This window comes from Tachypleus tridentatus, chromosome 7 (assembly GCF_004210375.1).
Source record: "Tachypleus tridentatus isolate NWPU-2018 chromosome 7, ASM421037v1, whole genome shotgun sequence".
Lineage (NCBI taxonomy): Eukaryota > Metazoa > Arthropoda > Merostomata > Xiphosura > Limulidae > Tachypleus > Tachypleus tridentatus.
In genome coordinates, this window is record NC_134831.1 from 18,770,217 (window position 1) to 18,795,331 (window position 25,115).

General features: G+C 32.0%; 1 pseudogene across 1 annotated transcript in view; it reads right to left on the bottom strand.

Moving 5' to 3' along the window:
- Positions 1-445: 445 nt before the first annotated feature.
- Positions 446-25,115, bottom strand: part of LOC143255233 (uncharacterized) — a 175,113-nt pseudogene continuing 150,443 nt past the window's right edge. The window contains exons 27-39 of the transcript XR_013030474.1: positions 23,774-23,878; positions 23,047-23,199; positions 22,537-22,704; positions 21,460-21,753; positions 20,652-20,864; positions 17,008-17,169; positions 16,127-16,344; positions 15,512-15,635; positions 14,666-14,749; positions 11,391-11,515; positions 11,116-11,224; positions 9,904-10,076; positions 446-2,829 (exon numbers count right to left, since the gene is read on the bottom strand). The product of XR_013030474.1 is annotated as an uncharacterized LOC143255233 (transcript). The remainder of the gene's footprint in view (positions 2,830-9,903; positions 10,077-11,115; positions 11,225-11,390; positions 11,516-14,665; positions 14,750-15,511; positions 15,636-16,126; positions 16,345-17,007; positions 17,170-20,651; positions 20,865-21,459; positions 21,754-22,536; positions 22,705-23,046; positions 23,200-23,773; positions 23,879-25,115) is intronic.

Consider the following 25,115-nt stretch of genomic DNA (forward strand, 5'->3'; position numbering starts at 1 on the left):
TAGCCGTTCCTAATTTAGCAGTGTAAGACTAGAGGGAAGGCAGCTAGTCATCACCACCCACTGCCAACTCTTGGGCTATTCTTTTACTAACGAATAGTGGGATTGACCATTACATTATAATGCTCCCATGGCTGAAAGGATGAGCATGTTTGGTGAGGCAGGTATTTCAACCCGCAACCCTCAGATTACTAGTCAAATGCCTTAACCCACCTGGCCATGCCGGGCCTTATTATGAGTACGTATCTACAGAAACTGATACTAGCGTCTTATAACTGAATATACTTGCTATTTTCATTTTGCTCAATCTTATGTATATTAATTACTCTTAAGTTTGTTACTTGTTTACTTGGTTTTTATTGAAGTATTTCTGTTTTATGAAATACATTCAAATTATGAAAATCTTAAAAATAAAATTATAAAATGACAGTTACAAGTCACAAGACAATTTTTTAATATATAAAAATTTTTAATTAATTAGTAACACCAAATGATGGTTGTCAAGTATCATACATAAAAACAGGTTATAAAAACATATAGCAAACTTCATTATATTTAACCAACCAGTATAAAGCATAGGTTATACATACAAATGTAAGCATTTATTTAGAAATAAAAAAACAAAACAACTGTCTTGTATGTCCCTCTACTGTCTTCCATACATAAAAAAACAAGTTTTAATACTGGCTAGATACTGCTACAAAGTTTACATAGTGCTCAAATGAAGCAAGATTCAAATAGCTTTTTTTTTCATTATGACTGTGTAAAAAATTTGTAATTCCTGACTTTCCTCTGAATGTATTTATTATGGAATCTTTTAAGCAAAGAAACCAAACTATGATTAAAGTCCTACATTTAAGTATTGAATTTATAACAAGCATAAAGTAGATACTGACTTGTTTATTGTCTGAATTGTTTTACTTCTTAAAATTTGCAATTTAGAGTTTTGTCTTTAAGAACCATAATCAGCATAAGAAAACACAGTTTAAACTTGTTAAGATTAATATGGTAAAAAGCTAAACCTACTATGCCACTCATATATTGAAAATTTAAAAATAAATGTGTTTACCTATTATTTATTTAATAAAATCTTTAAAAGAACATACTATTTTATTTTATTAGATATAAATAATTAGTTTATTAAACCAAAATATATGTGCCAGAAGATGAAATATCTAAGATTTAAATTTTGTAATGTGAATATGGTTTAGAAAAATATAAATAATTTCTGGTAATTGTTTATAATTGTGTGTGTGTGTGTATATAAAAACACCATATTAATTGGTGTCAGAGTAATAAAATATTAAATATCATTAACTTATGATCTTTCCTTTTTTGTTTTATAGTAAATTATATTTAATCTACTTTCAGTCCAGAAAATCAACAAACTGTATATTTTAAAGTATAATGGATCAGTTTTCCAAAGAACTATGCCACAAAATACCACATATACTAACTGCATAAGCATTTCTGATAAATGCTGATCTATAAAGTTGACAAAGAATGTTTTAAAATAAAACACAAATCTCATTGTACTAAAAATATATATGTGTGTGTGTGTGTCACCACCTATAAAAATAGTTTTGATTCCACATTCACCTAAATGTTATTATTATATTTAAATCAGATAATTTTGCACCATTAACTTGCTCATGATCTCTGTACATATTAACTTCATATATTTTATCCTTAAAATGCAAGTAATTTATGTACAGTCAGTCCTCTAAAGAAAAACTTCTAACAATAATAAAATAACTGTGATAATATATCTTCCAAACTTTACCTGTGATAAATACTTTTTAAGAATCGTAAAAGCAAAAGGAAAAAGAAAATTAAATTTTATAAAATAATTCATCTGCTGACAGACATTTATTATAAATTCTAAGAATGCTTATCCTACAATAATGTAAATATTACCCAATTAATCATTTGGCCAACTAGTTTTACATAAATGACTGAAAACCTTTCACAGCCATGAATTTTATTTCACAAATGTAAATAAGGTTACAAATAAACCTTTATTTGGACAAATTTAAAACTTTTATAGAAACAGTTTTTTTGAAAACTGAGTACTCTCTTCAATTTCTCATTCCATTCACCAATTCTTTTTTATCACATCAAAACAAAAAGTAATACATTAATGTTGTTTCTTGTGTGCTGAATTCTAGTAGGCTATAAAATTAAGATATAATTCACAACTTAAAAATTTCTCACAATTAACACCTACACAGGTAACGTAATAAAATATATAAAGTTCATACAAATTTAAATCTAGTAACATAAATGCCACATTAAGTAAGCACTTGATTCGATAACAAATGGAATTACACTTCAAGAGAAGATGGAAATACTATGGGTGAAACAAAAATACCCTGTAAATATTTCACAATGTTTAATGGAGGAAAGCTTTAAGACTTTTATTCTGTGCTCAGGTGGTTATAAATAACAATTTTTGTACCCCAATCAACAACTGATTAAACTAGATATTATGAATTTGCAAATATGTGATCACTTGTTATAACTGTAGGAATGTTTTCTTAAAGTTGCTTGGCAACTATGATTACTTTTAATTCTTTTCTCTTGTGAACACAATCCTCAGATCATATGCTTCACCTTGGTTTCTAACAACTGGTTGAGAAATGGTTTCGTAGCCAAGACGGGTAAAAGGCTAACTATGCTTGGCTGTCATTTGTAGGTGATTCATCCTGTAGAAATATGTTACTTTCATCTCCACCACCACTTCCAGTTGAAGTCAGAGAGCCCCGTTTAGTTGCTAAGTAACGAGAAGTTGGTAGGGATGATGAACTTCCAGAAGAGGTTCCTGTTCCTCGTCTGAAGGAAGATAATTTTCACTAGTTTAATAATGCTGAAGATGTTTAGCACTTCACCAAATTCATAAAGAAAAACAATTACTTCAAGAGAAGCCAAAAACTGGAATGTTCTGAAGGGATAAGAAGCTACAAGATATTATCCATGAAAGTACAGCTTTCCTTAATAGAAAATAGGATTAGGGGAAAAAAAGTATTTTATCCCTGTGATGGAAGTTAATATTTTCTAACATTGAAAATGTATTTCCAATATATACTTACTACCTGTCACCCAAAGCTATCTCAGCCTTGTTTTGCTCTCTAAGCATTGTTAAACTTTTGAACAATACATCAGTCTTTTACATTCTTTTATCTTTTGCATCAATGCAGCACAATTTGCAGATCATGTGATTGTCCTCCACCACCTATACTGGCACAATCTTCACTTTTGAGAATTGGCATACGTAAACCAGAAACACTAGTAAATCAGTGGGGAAGAAGGGTGGAAGGTGAGTGAGCAAACATAAGTACCTATTCAAAATACATTTTTAGTGTTAGAAGGTACTAACTTACAAAACAGTACTATCTTCTCTCACCCAAAGCTAGAATTCTACATTTCAGAGGTGAAATGGCTGGTGAAGGTGCAAAACAATCAGATATCCAGAGAACAGCTGCCATGAAAAAACAGATGTGCAACAAGTAAAACTGGAGGCATACCTGTGGGGTATACCACTATTTCTGGAACAGGTATGCTCTTCACCCAGTAAAAAAGAAAGAGAATAAGTGACTAGCCAAGATAGCCAAGTGTGGTCAAACTGGGCAAAACATCTGGGGGAGCACCTTGTACAGTATTTTTTGTTCCTTATTTTTACTCATAACATATATAGCATGTCTAAAAATGAATACACCAAAAATAAAGTAGATTAGAAATAGGCTTGCAAGTTTTAGTTTTAATAGCTAATGGACTTCTACACCTTTTGTGAGTATTGAGTGGGAAAAGTGTGATCCAACTGGACAGAAAAAAATCCAGTGAAAGCACCTTGTGTTAATAAAGTATATCATGATCAACAAATGCAGTCAAACTGGGCAAAAAACATCTAGGTAAAGCACTTTGGACTGAGAATATTATGGCAGTTTACAATGAAGCATAACAATAATAGCCCTCCTCTGACCAAACGGGTATATATAACTATAAAGTTTACTCTACAAACACTACTCATTACAAAACCTCCACAATTCACCACCCCAGTGACTGGGAACCACAAAAGCAAAGATCTTTTTAATCCACTAGAAGAAAAAAAAAAAGGAGAAGTCTGGAGGAACAGAACATGGGAGACAGTGCAATGGATGTTTGCATTTCCCCATCCTGAAAAACAGAAGGAGCCAGGTTGTAAGAATCACAGATCAGTAGGGACGGACAAAAATCCCTATCTGCTTTACTCATGAAGTCCATGAGTGATGGTTCTCAGTGTATATATATATATATATATATATTGATAAAAAATGTGTTATATAAATATATTATAAACCACCAGATAAGCAACCAGTTGCCTTACAGAAACACTTCCTCTCTACATTTAGCATTAGAAATTATGCAGATTTAGTGGTAAGTTAAACTTATCTTACCTGAACAGCCAATACCTACTACTAGCTGTGATCCTGATAAACAGTTTAAATCAAATGTATAGAAAAAGAGGGAGAAAAAAGGTACAATATAAAATGTTAACTTATCCAAGTCAAAGGTGAATAGACACATACATAATTACCTAGATGAGGAAGATACAGAAAAGTTGTGAAAATAATACACAACAAAAGCATTGGAAGTTGCCCACGTACTGGCTTGAATAAATGCCTTCAAAGGATGGCAGATCCAAGCAGCTAAAAACATAGTTAAATGGCTCACACTGTGTGAATAAACATTAAACACCTGATAACCTTTCATGAACAAGTCAGTATAACCTACTCACATGAATGGCTGAGCACAGCTAATAAGAGTAATAGGAGAAAGATCACAGGAAACAGAGGGATTCCACATAACAAAGAGACAAGAATGGTAACCATGAAAGAAATCAGTACTAAATATATAACAATGAAGAGAATGAACTAGATAAAGAAGACAATCCAAATCTGAACAGGAATAAAAATTGGAAATGGAAGGAAAGAAACTTGTGGAGAAGGAAAAACAAAGAAAACTTTACAAGCAGCAAATGTCTTGGAATAGAAGAAACAATTAGGATAAAAGAAAATGTAAGAAGAATGGTAAAGAGTGCAGGAAACATTAATAGCATAAATTCTGAAATTACAACAACTACAAGCAAGAAGAAGGAAATATGTCTTAAGAGAAAGATAGTGCAAAGAATACATAGCAATTGTTTCAATGAGCCAGAGCATAAAGAACTGCATTGAGATTCCAATCTGGAAGCACAAAAGAATGGGGTAAGCAAACAAGATGAAAAAAATGAGAAAGAAGGAAAACAACAGATTTTATAAAAGGGGGGAAATGGAAAGTGTTAGACAATACTGGATATGGACAAACCTTAAAAATAACAAGGTAAAGAGCTAGGAAGGTAAGGAATTAAAGGATGGAAGCACAGCAAATGAAACACTGTCTGAAAGAAGACCAACATCTTGTCTGATGCACAGACAAAAAGGAAGAACAAATGTCATGGGTAAGCAAAGATGCTACACGAGGGGTGTAACCCCAAGAAAAAGCAATGGACTGTACAAAAGTCATGTGCCAGGATGAAGTTTGGTGATGTTGGGATGAAACACTTCTGATCAAGGTAGTTGGAAGAGTGACCTGGATTGACGTAATGGCAGAGATTGTTGCTCAAGTAAGAGTCACAGCATATGACACTACAGCCGAACAGAACAATACAGAGCAATGAGGAACACCTGACAAGGAATGGTCTGGACATATCTGATTAGGGGATAAGTTTCCCCCTCCACAACTGAATGGTGCAGGATAGGAAAAAAAAAGAAAGTTTGGCATCCCAGTAAGTGGTAAATACATCTATAAGTAGTGTTTCTAAGCAAGAAGACCTCCCCTGAAAAAAATTGAAGATAAAGGGACCACTCTGTAGTAAAATACTTGGTTGGAATGGGAAAGGCAGTCTGCAACTAGATTCATAATACCAGGAAAGTGAAACAACAAGATCACTATGTCATAATCATGGGCACAGTACACAGAGTCGAGTGTTTGAAAACACATGGACCTGGACTTGGTTCTCCCTTGTTTGGTGATATAGCTGATGACAGTGGAATTGTTGGAATGAATCATAACCACCTGCCCCTGCAAGAACAGGAGGAAATGACTGACAGGCTGACAAATGGCAAACAGATCCAGAAGGCTAATATGGAAAGTACATTCCCTGATGAGCCACTTATCCAAAATCTCATGAAAGTTGAGAGAAGCCCACAACCCACCAATGAAGCATTGATGAACTGATGAGAATCAGGACAAGGTGGAGGAATCTGAACCCCCACTGTGGTAAGAGCATTGTTAAGCCACCAAACAATGATGGACCAAGATATCATGAGAGATATTCAAATGGTAAAGAATAATGCACTGAAAGGAACATATGAGTGCTTGATTGACCAAAGGGAATGAGAGTTTCTGGGAAGGCCCACATTCCCAAAAGAGATTAAACCTCTAGAGCAGGAAAAGAAAGAGAGAATAATGCTTGAGAGACTGCTCACTTAATATTCCACAGCCAAAGTGGAGAAAACTGGACTCATTTGAGATGGGAATCAAAGATAACACCCAAATGAATGGTTAGAAAAGACTTCTAGACTTTCATGAGAAACTCCACCCAACAGACTCTAATATAAGAAAGTGGGTGTGATTGAGAGACTGGGCTAAAAATAGGTGAGCAGTCATCAGTTCTCCTTGTAATTATAAGGACAAAGACCCAACAAGTAAAGAGGACATAAAAAAGAACAGAAAACTTGACACAACACACAAGAAGCTGAAGCAAGACTAAACAGAAGTGCTAAGAACTGAAACACCACCCTCCCATGGACAAATTAAAAACACAGTGGTACCTCGGTTCTCGAACTTAATCTGTTCCAGAAGACTGTTCGAAAACCAAATCAATTTTTCCCATATGAAATACTGTAAATTAAATTAATCTGTTACATACCTCCAAAAATTATGCATTATGAAGCATTTTAAGTAACAATATTGCTTATTTATACCTATATAATAATACTTACATGCATAAAGTCAACCACAAAAACTATAAACACAATAAAAAAACAATAAATGAAAATTTAACTGCATTTTACCTGTGCTGAGGAGAGATGGTGGTGTAAGTGAAAGGTGGTGAGGAATGTGGAGAGGAGGAAGGTTATTATTGTTTGGGAGGGAAGTCACAACTCTCCTTCTGGGGTTCTTTCTCTTTTCTGTCTTTTTGCACTGCTACAACCTGCTTGAGACTCATTGGACCTATTTCTCACTAAAAACTTGTCTAATGAGGTTTGTTTCTGCCTGCATTTTAAAATGTTTCTGAAGTAAGACATGGCATTGTCACTGAAAACGTTTATGCTGTGGTTTGCTACAGCTTTGTCAGGGTGAAATGTTTTCCACAAAACTTTGTAACTCTTCTCATTTTCCACACATTTCCTTGATTAGTGAACTAGGAACATCCTCCTCCTCATCTGAAGACACTTCCTCAGTTGCCTTCTGTTGCTGCTCCTTCTGAAGGTCTTTAAGTTCTTCCATGGTGAGCTCAGTGTTGTGGTCTTCCACCAACTCCTCCACATCATCACCACTCACATTCAAGCCCATACACCTGCCTAGTGAGACAATACCCTTGACAACAGGCTCAGCCTCAAAGCCTTCAAAGTCTCTATATACTACTGAGTCTAGCCACAATTTCTTCCAGGCTGAGTTCATGGTCCTCAAAGACACTTCCCTCAAGGCTTTGGCTATGATCCTCAAGCAATGGAGGATATTAAAGTGATTTTTCCAGAACTCTCTGAGGTTTAACTCAATATCAGAGTTTATGTTCGACAACCGAGCCATTTTTTTCTCAAATAATATGTTCGAAAACCGAATTGTTCGAGAACCATGGTACCACTGTACTGACATGACTCTGGAGCAATGCGAATATGAAAATAAGCATCTGTCACATGAAATTTGGTCATCTAAAGACCTGAGGACAAAACCCACCAAAGGGAGAGATAGAACTCCATGGTGAATCAGGCTGTTTCAAGAAAGGTATTCAACCAAAATATATTGATCATGGATCTCCAATCTTCTGACTTTCTTGGGACAACAAACAGACAGAAGAAAAATTTTGGAAGAATTGGCACCACATGTTTGATAACTCTTTTGTGAAGAAGCTTGTAAACTGTCTCTGCTAGATGACTGAATGAGACACAATCTCTAGGAGAAGGAAAGGAAATGAGGGTAGAAATATAGGGGGAAAGGGACTGAAACCAAAGGCAAAGTCCATCTGAAGAATCCATAAATCCTACTGATCTGTCATAAAGAATTCCCGGAGGATTGAAAACCACTGTAACCTACCCGTGAAAAGATATCCTGTCACCAATAATGCTAGCCCCTGTAAGACCTGGGAGAAGACAAAGATGCACAGGGAACCCTCACAGGTAAAGATTTGGCAGCAATAGCAGGGTGAGACAAATGTGGGCTAGGAGGAACATTATCTCACCAAACTAACCCAAAACCCCAGAGACTAATTCACAAAGAAACGGGGCTTAACAAAGCTCTATCAAAGATGAAATGGGGAGATGCATCTCCACAAATAATGTGTCACTCCCCAGCAAATCTCAACAATATAAGATCCAAGTGGTGAGAGATAACACTGAAGCCAACAAATAAGCCATGTCAGACCACACGAGAGCCCTGAGTTCTATTGAGAATTGATTTGAAACTGGCAGAAGACTTGAGATAACAACTGTAAAGAGGAAAAAAATAACATGTAAAAGAGTGGTCAAAGTAAAGCAAATCCTAGAAAACTGGGATCTAATAAAATGAATCAAAGAATTAGGATTTGAGCCCCATAAAGAAAGGAGAGGTTCCAGATGTTGTGAATCCAAATATGGATATATGAGGTGTGTTAGTAAGCAAAAAAATATTGGTCAAACAACCAAGGGTGACAGGGCATACTAATAACCTACTGCAGTTGGTCAGCAAAATATTGAGTATGAACAGGAATGTTAAGTGATGGAGGAAAAAAAAACAAACTATATTCAGGATGAGGACTGTCATCAAACAAAGAAGTATGGATTAAAAATTTAAAATTTGACATAACCTGATAAATAAATTGTAGGAAAGTCAGGGTTAGCAAATTCTTCTAACTCCCAGCATTATGTTACTTACCAAAAAAACAGTCAAATTTGTCCTTACCCTAATGAAAAACTTCCTCAGAAGCATTTTCATGGGGCAAAAGGAGAATTAACTGAAAAATCAGTCAAAGTGTCCAGCTCCTTGGGGATTAAGGCTTGAGCTTTCTCTGCCTACATTATCAACCTGCCATGCTACAGACTAGTGGCATTACCATTGTCCAGACTGGCAGGAACTTCCTCATCTGCCACATTAAAATTTGTATTTATAAGTCCATTTAAACTTAAAAAAACCAAAAACAAATGAAATGACAAAAATTAACCATTAATTTAAAACTTTAAACTGAAACAAGCAAGGAAGCACACATGAGTGAGCAGGATTCACATGAAGAAAAAACTAAGTATATATCTAAACAATTTAGTGCCAATCAAAAAAGTTGGGATTATGCTGCAATGGTAGAGGGTGCTACCTGCACTAGTATAGGTGGCACAGTATGATTGGTGGTGAGTAGTCACATGATCAGCACATGTTGTGTAATGATGCAAAAAATAAAGAGGTATGTTATTCAGAATCTCAGTAATCCTTAGAGAGCAAATCAAGGTTGAGATAGCTTTGTGAGAGAGAGGAGATACTGTCATTTTGAAAACAACATAGAAAGAATTATTTAAAATAAAAATATCAATAAATAAGAACACATTATTCATTATTAAATATCAAAAAATAAACTTTCAAGTTATCAAGAAACATCACATTAGGTAGATAAACAGTATCATCAAACCCTATTTTTACCTTAATTTATTTTTAAGGTTGGATAATTCTCGAGACATAGCCTCATTAGACTCTGTCATATCCTCTAGTTCTCTTTGGGCTTTACGTCGCTGGGCCTTTTCTCGTGAACATTCTTCTTCAGCTTCGTCCAGTTGACGTTTCAGTGCTTTGACACGAGTGTTCACTTTGTCCACCTGTGAGTAACATTTACACCTAAACGTTAGTATGGAGTGAGAATATGATGATTCTACAAGTAATTTATGTAGAACCTGTAATAATGCTGTATTTGAGAAAAACAAATGAATACAACTATTAACAAAAACTTATGAATTACAAGTTCATGTGAGAAAACTGGAAAATGTGTAGATTACTGCAATGTATCATCAACATACTTATAAACTTTTACACATTATCTTATGTTTGTTTTTATGTATATATATGTTTACTCTTTCTCTTCATACCTAGACTAAACATCAGACAGTAATATATTTTTGCAAATGCAAAATTTTACTTACTTTCTTCAATTATTAATTTTGTTTAAGAAACTCCGAATAAATAGCTATATTGATAGCTACATTCCAAACTCTTCTTGACAAATGACACACTTTCATTAGATGTGTTAAAATAAGAAATATTTTTGTCTGTTTTGAATTTCGTGCAAAGCTACATGAGGGATATCTGCACTAGCCATCCCTAATTTAGCAGTGTAAGACTAGAGGAAAGGCAGCTGGTCATCACCACCCACTGCCAACTCTTGGGCTACTCTTTTACCAATGAATAGTGAGATTGATCATCACATTATAATGACCCCATGGCTGAAAAGGAGAGCATGTTTGGTGTGACAGGGATTCAAACTCATGACCCTAATTATGAGTTGAGTGCCTTAACCACCTGGCCATGCTGGGCCAAATATTTTAGTAAAGACTGTAATGTAATTAATAACTGAGCTATAAAAATCTCTAAGTCAGTAACACTGTAATCATCTGTAAACATGTTTGATTTAGAGCAAGTCTTACATAAAGACAGGTAGTCTGAAATATGCACCAAGTGAGAAAATGTGACTAGGATCAGCTGATAATTTTCTGATTATTATGACACATATATACACACACACACACACACACACATATATATATATATATATTAACCACTTGTTTCAAAAGATCATAAAGTATCATCCAAGATTCAAATCTGTTATGTCGATTACCAGGTATAACCCAAAATGCTGCTTACTTGTTCTTTGTACTGGTCGGCATGACGTTGTTCATCCTCCAGCTGCATCACCACCTCTTTCATTTTTTTTTCTATCTTACGAGAGACTTTTGCTGCTGCTTGCCGTTCTCTGTTGAAGAATTTATCATCACAAAACTTTATGACTAAAATGCAACATCCATTTCACATAGATGTTTCTGACTACATTTTCTGCTAAAATTATTAAGTATGGTATTTTAAAAGCACTATTTTCCACTGTTTATGCACTATACAGATGGTAAAGAAAGTTATCTTACTTTGTTTCCAGTTCTAATTGTTCCTCTAGCTGGACAATTTTTGTCTCAAGAGCAGCAATGGCAGACTTAGTTTTGGCACGTTGAGAAGTTTCTAGTTCCTGCAGCTTGGTTCGCATCTCTTTATTCTATAAGAAATTGAAGTTATGAAACTTGAGAAACTATCATGATTGTTTATATGGCACCAAAATACAAAGTGTAATAAGGGAAATACAAACCCATTCCTGTACATACAAATCGTAGGATAGGGGATAAAAACAAAAGTATTTCTTTACTCATTTATCATATGATCAATTTTTTATTAAATTCATGATTTCTCACTACTTTTCTCTACTACCATCTCCACAGAAATCTTTCTGTAGAAGCCCAACAACCTATTTATTGTTTGTTATTAAAAGCTCTCTAGTACTATCTAATAAAGATTTCAATGTTATAAATTATTTCCAAAAATGTTTATGTAAAGTAAAACCACAAGAACTGTAGTCCACTGCACATAATTAAAAAGATAACTATAATTTTTGGTCTCATAAAAACTGTTACTACTCTAAAAATGAAACAAATCTTTAAGAATTTCCTTCAGTAACTGCTATAAAACTTTTGTTCATGCAAAAAAGAAACCAAAATATGAAAAAAAAAAACACTTGTGGTAAGACACTTTATGAATTTAAGAATTCAAAAAAATAAAACATATTATAGACTACAGCATCACAATTTGATAAATATTTATATTTAGACTTTTTCATTGAATGTATGTCTTAGCTTTACATTAAATCAAAGTACAATATCTTGTTACAGTTCCATGAGAAATACTCAATAACATGAGGGTTAAGAAATTCTAGTTGGAACATGTAAAATGTTCACATTACTTTACAGAGAGTCTTTTCCAGATAACTAAAATGCAAGTAAATTATTTTGCATTTTGCATTTCTAAAAACAAATTTCTGAAACAACAAATATGGATAAACAAGCATGTAAAAGCAATTTATTGACCAGGTTTAAAATATCTCCAAAACTTGATAAATGGCTAAAAAATTTGGTCCATTATTTCTAAAGAGAAATAATTATGTATAACCATAGGACACAATGTTTCATAAAAAGGACTATTCTATGTTTACCATAGAAAAACAATATTACAGTAACAGGCTCAAACCAATCAAGACCAACTCCTTCATCCAAAAAGTGAAAAACTACAATTATGAAAATGATCCCACTGATTCATAAAATCATTGCAATGTGGCTGGATATATACTTTTGTACCTTTAACAATGTTGTAAAACAGGATTTGAACGTCTCAAATGCACAAAAGCTGCCATCCTCATCTTGAAATCAACAGTTGTTTCTAAGAAGGTGAAGAAAGTGAAACCACAGCAATCCTGTTTGAACACATACTTGTCAAGTTCTGAATGAATTATCAATAGATTTTTGTGCTCATAATTGGCTTAAACATGTGCATGGAAGTCATTGGTATAAAGTCGGTTTTATGGAAAGCTGCACAAGATTGGTAAGACAATACTGACATGACTTTGAAATCACATCACATCACTGCTGAGATATAGTTAACAAGAAGGGGGTGAAGCAGATGGAATGTGATTTTCATGAAGATAGTCTTCACTAATATTGTGCCAAAATATTTATTTATTTTAGTTTATCCATACAGTTTAAAGAAATAAGAATAAATTGGAAAAATAGAAATAACATTTAAAACTCTGGTCACAATTGAGATGATAAAATTACTAGAAAGTGACATTTTCTACTTCTACAACACAAAAACACATATATTGATGAAGTAAAATGCCTATGGGACCCATTCTCAGTTTCTTCCTGAGGGAGAAAAGTCTACATTTCAAAAGTGCTAAGGATGAATAACTTTATTATTTTTTCACTACAAGATAGAGAGAGAGAAATAAGATTCAAGAAACATGAAATCCTTATGTTAAAACCAAAATGTTTAATTTTATATCATATCTTATAATAAAAATATAAAAATATCATATATAGTTTAGAGAAAATCAATACTAATAAAGCTAAGTAAACAAAATCAAAAGGTAGAGCTGCATTAAAATCAGAAAATCTAAATCTTTGACTAATTATATTAGTTTGTTATAACCTAAAAACAAGCTGAAACAAAAATAAAGTAACAAATAATAAACAAAAAATGCTGCACTAATTGAAAAGATCTCGGGGTACAAATTGTAATGTGGTATATAAAATGTACACTAGGTTTTGGAAGTGACTGTGGAAGTGAGATCCACATTGAGGTGAGAATACACTGTCTACCAGAAAAATAAGTTACTATTTTTTTTATTTTTCAATTAATGTTTTCTTCTTCTTTACTTTAGAGAGAAGTCACCTTCCCACAACTATCTGCAGGCAGTGAAGGGTAATACAAGTTTGAAATATTGTGGGCTTGAGCACCCACATCTTGCTCTCCTAATTTCTACATCTATTGCTACTCCTTTATTTAATTTTTTTATGTGAGACTGGTGAATGGAGGTTAAGACTGATAGATGGTGTATCCCCACTGCAATGTGTGCCCTACTTCTTCAGTCACCTCCAAAACCTAGGGTACATTTTATATCCTACATAAAAGCTTGTACCCTAGGATCTTTTCAATTAGTGCAGAATTTTTTGTTTATTATTTTTTAATTCATTTTAGTTTCAGCTAGTTTTTAGGTTATAATAAACTAAGATATCATATATATTTGAGATACACTGCTGTAGTTTACCAAAATTTCAGGAATGTTAAATAAAATGTTATTACAAATGTACTTCTCAAAAACCTCTATATTTAATACAACTACAAAGGAACATTTAATTACTAATGTTGTTATTTTCTTTGTGCAAAGCTACGTAATGGGCCATCTACATTTTAGCACTGTAAGTCCGAAAATTTACAGCTAACCCAACAGGGAATAACTAAAAGGAAGAAGACTAAAGATAAAATTAATGCACTCATGATTTATTAAATACTTTTACTGAAAACGTGATTGTCTTTTAAGTTTGTCTTTTCTCATTAACCAAATATAGTAGTAGTCACTTGGTAAATAATTTTAGTGAAAACTTGACTGTGTTTTAAGTTTATCCTGTCTCATTAACAAAAGAAAGTAGTAGTTATTTGGTAAAATTAAATATGTACAATTAGTTTTTCAAGAAAAGAAAATGTCTTTAATTGTGTAAATTTTCTAAGAAAAACGTTTTAGCATTTTATTATCTCTTTCACATACTTAGAAAGTGAATAACAAAAATATTTTTAATTTGGAGTCAATAACTTTACTTACCTGTCTTTCAAGCAGCATTCTATTGTTTTCTAACTTTTGAGATGTGGAACGCTCACTTGCCAGGTCCGTAGTCAACACCTCAATCTACAAGAAAGAATCCATAATAATTTTTACTTTCAAATAGCTACAAAGGATTTGTCAAAAATACTGTACGTTTTCTTTATTTTAGCTAACCTAATGCTAAGTGTTTATCATAAACAAGATAATAAGTCAGTCTGTCATAACTCATATGTGAATAGAGCCATATTCACAGAAACTATATAAACAGAACTTACCTTTGATTTGAGTGTTAGAGTCTTAAAACATCTACATTTGATCTTTAAAATTTTACAAAAAATATATTTAACCTCTTCTTACAGTCTTAGGTGGGTTCAAAGAAAATATTAACAATCTATATTTCATTTTAATAGTTTTGTATCTGTTTGTTACAGTTTCAGAAAACTTACAAGAAAACAAATTAGAGTGTATTTGGTTCCTACCATCTTAGATAAGAAACAAGAAAAATTATGTATCTGGTTCTTAGAGCTAATACCCAACAAATATAAACAAAATTACATTATATTTAAAATTCTGAAATCTCAACAATTATCTACATAAAATTAAAAGGAATGTTTTCTCTGATGTTTTCTAATCAAAGTGCACAAACATAAATTAACTAATGAACAATCTGAGATGAGGTCTTGTGTCAGTTAAGTAAAGAAGCACGTGCCAAAACAGTAACTGATCAAAATCTTTGAGTTCAGCTACCTTAAAAGCAATTTCAGAACTTACAGTTATAGAGAAATATATCAGTATTTGTTGGTTCTTGCATGGACCTAAAGAGCAGTTGTAATTAAGATAAAATACCTGGCTTTGGGCTTTACGGGCTTTCTCCATCATAATTTCAGAGTTACTTTGTTCTTCCTCCAATTCCTCCTCCATTTGTTGTATTTTTGCTTCTAGACGTCTCTTCTCTTCTTGCAAAAGTGAGCTATAACAGAAGTTTACAAACAAGGTGGTAACTTCACAAAATATTCCTTTCTTTCAATTGACTTTCAAAATTTCTAATTTTGGAGTGACTTGAAAAAATTTCTATAAATCTTTGTTTTTCATTTAACAAATATATTAGCTCAGATGTAACTCTCAATCTTAATATTTGTTATACTGCTAAACGAATTGATTAAAATGTATTTCACAAATTATTTAACTGAAAACCAAAAACTGCATATGCATACATACAGTGCCAATATTCAAATATTTAAAAAAAAACTAATTAGATAAAATTCATGTGAAATGTATTAAGGTAGAAAATACTGTTGAAATTTCAAACGACAAAAATCACTGTTTCACATAAAAATATGACTTTTAGAAGTCTCTGAGTAAGTTGGTTTTTATATCTTTAGGGCTTCTTGAAAACAGCCATATGACTAAATGGAACAAAGTTGTTTTAACTATGTGTGGTTAAAAATAGTTTTTTTTCACCTTTTGGAAGCATTATTGTTCACTTCTTCCTGTAATTCATCTCTCTCTGCCTCAGCTGTGCGACGAGCTCTCTCAGAATTTGCTAGGTCTTCCTGTAGCTGGATTGCCTCAGCCTCCATGTTTTTCATCTTCTTTTCCATCTCTTTAGTCTGGGTAAGCATCTCATCATGAGACTGGCGAGCCTCTTCAGTATCTCGTTGATAATCCTTTAACTGGGCCTGGAAGAATTAATAACTGTTCTCTGAGAAGCTCTAAACAAGTCATTCTTTGTTCTACTTACATAATATGTAAACACATTTATTTGGCATGCTCAGTGCTGCTAAAAATCGTTAAAATATGTTTTAAGTTTCAAAGATAATTGTACAAAACTTGTAAACAGCACAATTATTATTTTGAAAAAAGAAATCAAAAGGATATAAAATTAGTTTTCATAATAGTGTATCAGATTTACAGTGCATAAAATTGTGCATTAAAAACAATGTCACACAAACCAAATTTTGTTTTAAATATAGATAAATGCTGTATGGCAGGATGTAAAAGCAAACAGATAATGTTTTTGAAAGTGAGATTGATAATACACATATATACTTTTATTTATAAGAGAGGAGGTACACTTTTTTTAACATATACTAGTTGTTTTCTTTATGTAAACTGCAAAAAAGAATCACTTTTAATATGTGTGCTAATGGTGTAAGCTCATGACACTGTTTTATATACACAAGACACATTCTAAAGATAACTGGTTTTATCAATAGAAAGTATGGTTTAGTTATTCTATTTAATAAATGTTTGTTCCAGCATATATTGAAAAGCTACCATTTGCAGTGTAATTACCCTAATATTAGAACTGGTTAGTTAAATCACTTTAATGAAAACCATACCTGGAGTTTCTTCAACTGTCTGATGGCATCTTCCTTCAGGCGATTGGCCATTTCCAGTTGTTGTTCCATGTCTTTAAAATCTCCTTCCATTTTCTTTCTCGCATTAATAGCTGCTCCTCTCTGCTTTCTTTCATCTTCAAGTTCTGCCTCAATGTCTCGCAACTATAAAAATATATATACATATATATGTATATTTATTTAGCAATAGCAGTTAATTTCATGCCAAACAGGCAACAGAAAGAAAAGCAAACAAAAATAATATACGCGAATGCATATTTGTGTTTATATGTATAATTAATCGCTCAACATTTAACTTTTCAAATTAGTAGTGGAAGAATCTCTTTTTGTCAAAAGAATTTTAACGAAGTATAATTTAATAAATCATAAGAATGTAAATCTGACTTCCTTGTTTGTTTCTTAAGAAGGGTGTCATTGAGAACATTAAATGATACTGCTAAGTTTACAGCCAGAAACAAAATAAATATATCACAAACAAAAACCACATATAATGAAAGCAATAATTACTCCACACTTTGATTAGTGTTGCAGAATTTGGTAAAGTCTTTACTATTTGAACATCTTCTACATCAATAGAGGTCAGTAAATATGGAACATTTTGTTGACTTTGTCAGCACTTCCAGGATAGATTTGGGGCAAAAGAAATCATTTTAAAAGAAACTGGAATTTGCATAATGTTGGGGGTAAATGAAAAAAACAAAATAATTGTAAAACACAAAAGTGAAATAGAAAGAAGTTTTATTTATCTAGTGGAATTTTGTGTGACTTCACTTTGTCAAGCTTAATTTCATATTAAGCCTGAGGAAGAGTGGTTACTCATAATGTTGCTACTGCTACATTCTTTGTTTGTTCAATTGAATGCTTTCAAGATAAAAGTGAAAATTTCTTGAAAATAAATGAAATAAAGTGTGTGTAAGGTAAACCACTCTGTAGTAAAACTAGAATAAAAGAAAGACATCTGAAGCTGAACACTGACAAATGAGAAATAATTGTTCAGTAGTGCCAAATAAGAGTTACATGATGGTGGTGCTCTCCTATTAGTGGAAAGAAGATACATGTTGATTTGAACAAGAGACCTGTTAGAATGTCTGATTCCAATAGGAGTGGGAAAGACACAGAAGAACTGTGGAATGCATTATAAAAAAAGTTCACATTTTCAGGGGCATTACAAAATGGGAAAAACTAATCTTGTGACAGGAGAGAAGTACCATATCAAAATTATCTCTGCAGGTGTGGGGATATGTTAGCATAATGGATAGAAGAGTGGCTGGATGGAAGAAAGCAGAGAGTTGTTACATGTGTAATTCAGTCAAACTGGAATATCGTCACAAGTGGGGTACATCAGGGCTCAGACTCCGGACCTTTATTCTTTTATATTTATATTAATGATACAGATGAAGAAACAGTCAATAAATTACTAAAATTTGCAGATAATATAAAGGTCTTGGGTGTTGCTAGCTGTGAAGAGAATGCTGCTGATTTACAATAGGATTTAGATCATTTAGTGATTTGAGCAAATAATGGTAGATGGTTTTTAATTATTATAAATGCAATATAATGCAAGTGGGTTATCATAATTTGAATTATAAATATAATTTTGATGGGAATAATCTTAACAGTGTTATGAAAAATAGCGATGTTGGTGAAATAGTTGACCAGTTTCTAAAGTCAACTAGACAGTGTGCTATTGCCAGTTGTAAGGCAAATAGGATTTTAGGTTGTATCTACAAAAATATTAAATAGAAGTCTAAATAGGTTATAATTTCAATGTACAGGTCACTGGTTAGGTTACATTTGGAGTATTGTATTCAGTCTTGGGCTCCTTACCTTAGGAAAGACACTGAATTATTGTAAAAGGTTCAGAAAAGGTTACTGAAATGTTGCCTGGGATGGAGGGGTTGACATATGGGGACAGAATGAAATATTTTAAATTGTTCTCTCTTAGAAAACAAAAATGGGGGAATCTGATTGAACTGTTTAAAATTTGAAAGTGAATTGACAGTACTGATATATCATCTTTTTTCATATTTAACATTGAAAATACTAAGACTATAATACACTAATATAAATTTTTGCAGAATAGGAGTCACCTTCATCTAAGATAATTTCATTTCTCTAAGGGTGGTTGACCTTTGAAATGAGTTACCTTCAGATATTGTGGAGACAGTAAATTTAAGTGAGTTTAAGGAAATGCTTGGCAATATATGAATTATAAGGGCAAGCTTTAAGGTCTTTATTAAATTGGATGGAAGAGCTGAGATGATTCAATAGATCCCATGCTGTACCAGAATGTTACATTAATGATTTAAAGCTGACATACAAAGATTCAATGTCATTCAGAATCACCTACAAATTTACTTAACTGGTTATTATTAAATTACCTTTATGGAAACAATCTGTATAGCTAATAACAAATATAATGTGACAAATCTATCTGATTTTCACAAATTCTAATAATAATTATACATTCACAAAAAAACTACATTAGTGTTAACTAAAACTAAGAAAGTTACAAATTTTTATCAGCTCTAAATACACACAAACATATCCACTTTGTTTGCACTAGTTAAACACAAACCTGTCTGATTTTTGCAACAAATAAAGAAAAGTTAGTGTATTTTAAAGATGGTTGATATGGATACTGCAACTATAATTAAAATACCCATACCAACTGTCTTTACAATACATTTTTATTTCAAGTGGGTTTCTCATCATCATAAATTAGTTCAGAAATGCTAGTGCTAGATACAAGACTTACTAATTTGTTGCTAGAGAGACAGATGAATACTGTTTGTACTAGTACAATGGCAGAATTAATAATATTGTATTACTCATACAGATATAACCATTTTACTTTTGTTTTTATACAGATACAGCTACTTTATTTGTGCTACTTATATAACATACCTTCTTGTTTTGACTATTATTAGAGATATACCTGGTTTATATGTGTGAGTTATATATATACATTTGATTTGTGCTTGATATATGTAGATATACCTGTTTGATTTAAGCAATGTTATATAGATATACACATCTGATTTATGTTATTTAGGCAAACAAATCTATAATACAAGTGAAGCTAAAATAGTAATAATAATATTTTCTTGCTACATGCTAAACACAGATAGTTTTAACACTCCTATGAAAAGTGGGGCCTAATAGGCCCCAGAGCAACTTGAAAGGTTATTAATATTAGGCTAATAAATTTGTATTTAAATGAAATTGCCATTTCATTTGATTTCATTTCATTAAATATCATTTAAATTTCATTTAAATACAAAATTATTAGCCTAATTTTAATAACCTTTCAAGTTGCTCTGGGGCCTATTAGGCCCCACTTTTCGTAGGAGTGTTAAGTAAATGATGAAAAAAATGTTCTTTTTTATTCACGTTAATAAGAATATTAACATGTTTGTTTAGTGCTAGATACAACCCTTGTGATAAGCGTTGACAATCCTTTTAAAAACATGATAATTTGGTGTATATATTAAAACAAGTTTGGTCAATTTTTACTATAATACAAAATCTTGTTGTTCTCACACTTACTAATACATACAAATGTGTTTGATTAGTTTTAAAACTAATATATTGGTAAACCTGTTTATATATTAATAAATACAAACCTGTTTTATAAGTGCTTTTCTCTTCTCTTCAGCTTGCTCCTCCTTGGCTTGAAGATCACGTTCAAACTGAGATTTCATAGCTTGCATGTTTACCTCAAGCCTCAATTTTGCATCTTCTGTGAGTTGAAGCTCATCCTCAAGTTCTTCAATCTGTGTTTTCTGTTCATCCAGTTGACTCTCCAACACACGCTTTGCCTTCTCCAGTTCGTGAACCTATAAATAATAATATTCGTCAACAGATGATACAAATCGTTCATCCCAAGTTTTCTATATTGTCAAATTTAGACTATAACAATATTAAACAAAAATTCAAAAATCCAGAAAATTTACAACTCATAAATTTATTCAATATTGCTGTAATATATAGCCTTCAAAGAAAATCAACCGGGGGACTCTACACAAAATATCACACTAACATGAACCACAACTTATGTCTTAATAATGTGAATACTTAATGTAAATGAACAAGCTACTAAAAGATGAATATTCATCCTTTTTAATAAGATATTTTATCAATAAAAAATTTATTTGCAGACACTGACTTGAATGCTTGGAACAATTAGTATTATTAACTTTCCATACGGATCTTATACCCATAAAAACACTTGTACTGACAAAAGTTAATTTGTCTTAAAATCATGAGTTACACTTTTTTTCTTATATAAGTACTTTTAACTTTTAGAAACTAATTTAACAGAAATTAAGTCACATAGCAATTTTTTCTCCATATGCTCCAGCCAATGTAAATGCATCATGTTAACATTCAGTAACAAAATAACAATTTAAATAATAAAAAAAATAAACTTACATTTTTGTCAGCAGTACCTTGAGTGTTCATTAAGTCATCTAGTTCTGACTGCAGCTGTTTACGAAGACGTTCTTGTTCCTCTAGCAAATCTTGCTTCTCTTCTAGATCACGTGTTAAAGATAAGATCTTTGTCTCCTTCTCTCTTACTTCTCTTTCAGCATTGTCTCTCTCCTGAGAAATCCTCTCAGAAACTCCTTTCTCTTCAGCTAACATCTGGTCAAACTTTCTTTGCTTTTTCTCCAACTCTGATATTTTAGTTCTCTGGCTATCTAACTCCACATTTAAGTCCTCAACCTATGTAAAAAAATAAAAAATTAAATTATTTTTTATTTAATTTTATACTACATTTAAAAACCTACAACATCAAAATACTCTAACTACTGACAAACCTCTATTTCATATAAATTTTTACATTACATTTTCATCTCCACGTCATTATTCTCTATACATTTATATGTTTAGTCTAATTCAAATTTCACTTCATGTTTTACTATTCTGGTTCTCTATTTTCACACTAATTTTTATTTACAAAAAATTATTAATATTATTTATTTATCTCATTATTTGCTGTTGTTCTATCTGTACTTTATTATTCTTTATATAAATAAATAGATAATTAATTTATCCATAACTAATCAAATCTCACACATTTTGGTGACAAACATAATTCGTATTTCAGCAAAACTCTTCTTTAAGGTTACTAGTTCTTTACTTTCATATCTTCTATGTGCAGAAACAATGAACTTAGTTCATTATTTATATACAGCTTCAGTCTACCAGTTCTTCAAAGTCTAGAGTATTACCCTTCTTTGAAGACAATTAACTCCCTTTATTTCTATATTCTCTACATGCATAGAAAGATTTGCAAAAATATCCATTTTGTTACAAAATTAATGCACAAACCATATCACAATAAGCTGATATTTAGTGAAGAATATATTGTAATGCAATAGAAATTCTAATTCAAAACATAAAAACTAATAATATAAAAAAAATTCATGATTTACAGAAGAATGTTAAAATACACACCAATTTAGATGCATAGTATAATACAGGCTACAATTAGCTTTATGTTACCTCAGACTGAAGTTTCTTTTTAGACTTTTCCAGTTTATCATTCATAGACTGTAGTTCCTCTATCTGCCTCTGGAGAGCCTCTAAGTCTTTGCCCATTTTCTTTTTTTGTTCTTCTAATGTAGTGGAAAGTTCATCTGCTTGATCAGCCTTCTTTTTCAAATCTTGCATCTGATAATTACACAATAAAAGTTGCAAAAAGGAAACGTTCATGAACAGATTCAGTTATCCTTAGAATTTTTTTTATTATTAAAGGTTTTACTCAGTTCCATGCAAAAGCAAAAAAACTGAAACTTCCTGTCAATCTTAATTACTGTAATTTTATAAATTATCTCTATTAATATGATCTTCCAATTTAATATTTGCTATATAATATTTATATTATCATGTTATTGTTTTCTGTGATAATTCATGCCAAATTTTAAAACTATTAGGGTAGTTTTTTTTCTTAACTATAATATTGATGATTAAATCCAAATATTGGACAAAATAAAAGAAAACCAAGTGATCAACCTGTTGATTTAATGTCGAAATCTGCTTTTCCAAATTCTTCTTTGTCTCTTCTTCTTCTTCCAGTTGTTCTTGAAGATTATCTCTATCACTCTCTAGCTGTCTAAGCTTAGAACTAAAAGCTAATTTCTGTCTTGTCTCTTCTTGTAACAAATCCTACAAAACAACATGTTGAAAGATTATGTAGGAATCAACATATTTTATATTATTCTTTTTTATTACATAACAATGCATTGAACTCACAAAGTTTGAATGAGTTTTAGTTATAAAAAATAAAGTATTGATATTACACTTTAATTGCAATTCATTGTTAAGTATTACCTTATAGGTTAATGTTATTAAAATGTATGCTATTATAGTACGTTTTCAAAAAACAAATACTGGTGAATTATTTATAATTAAATAATTATATTTAATTATAACAATTAAATATAGTTGCACTCAACTCATTTACCACTTCTCTATTATGGAGAAGGAGACAAAGATCTTATCTTTAACACGTGAATTATGCCTTTTTGCATAAAGCTTCGCAAGGGCTGTCTGTGCGAGCCATTCATAATTTTGAAGAAATAGACTAGAGGGAAGACAGATGGTAAAAACTGTACTGGCAACAAATACAATGCCATGTCAGGATGAAAACCTATATTTCACAGCCAATTTAAATTATTTATTAGTCATATTTAGAGAATTAAAAGTACAAAAGAGTAAAAACTTAATAATTTATGCTTACCTGAGCTTCACTGAGTTGTATCTCAAGATTACTTGTACTTTTTGCTGCTTGTGTAGCTCTAGTGTCCATTTCTTCCAGCTGAGAGGTCACTGTTTCTACTTCAGCCTAAAGTACAGAAAAACTGTTAATCTGTACCCCATGTTTTTTAATCCCAACTAATGCTAATCATATTTTGTTCAAAGTGGACCTAAATTTACCTGTTCTGCTTTTACTTGTAGTAAATGCAAGGTTATCATAATTTAAATTATAATTTTGAAGGGAATAGCTTTAATATTATTAAGGAAGAAAAGAAACTTGGTGTTGTGGATCATCATAGCAATGTGCTGTTGCTAATAGTAGGACAAATAGAATTTTGGATTGTATATACAGAAATATTGAGTGTAAAACAAAAACGTTGTCATCTTATTGTATGGATCACTAGTTACATCAAATCTGGAGTATTGTATTCAGTACTGGGCTTCTTTTATTTAAGTGGGCCATTGAATTGTTATAAAGGTTTCAAAGGAGGGTGACTAAGGTAGAAATTGTCACGTAAAGATAGGTTAAGCTCTCTGTGATTTTTTCTCATGAAGAGCTAAAGGGGATGTGATTAAGGTGACAAAAGTACAAAATAATTTTAGTAGATCAGATAGAAATGGGGATTCAAAAACTTCTAATATTTGGAGTACCTAAAAATACTGGATAAAGATGCCTTATATAAAGCCACCATAGACAAAGCAAGACCATTCTCAAACACATGACATGGCAGATAATTCTGGATGAAGAGGGTTTAAATTCCTTTTAATACACCACTGATGATAAATATTCCATGGCTGGCCTACAAAAGACTTAATTAAATAGAGAAAACATTACAAGTTAAACCCATATGCTGAACAAAGGACTGCATAACTTCCACGCATGAAGAATGTGTTTCCAAATGCAGAGGTGGGGAAAGTTTGATCAACAGAGACTGCCAATATGGAAAAGGTAAAGGTAGACATTCCTACAAATACTGAACAAGTGAAAACCTCATTTGTGCTGGCCAATATGATGCAACCAAGAGTAGCCAAAAGGGAGTATAACAAACCACTGTCAGAACCCAGGGCATTAGCCAAATTTCATCTACTGCCAATTGAAGATGAGGTATCTGAGATCAAAACAACTGCAACTGAGAATTCCAATAAGTTGCAAAGGCATCAATTGTTAAAAATTTGAACTGAAAGCAAATCCACTAAAAAACTTGTGATGTAGCATCCATTCTGTCCAAACCAAACCAGCTGGGTTGAGACAAGTGACATGCTAAATGACTGGTGTGGTGAGAATGAGTCCCAGTAGAGATGAACTAAAGTACAAAAACAAAGGT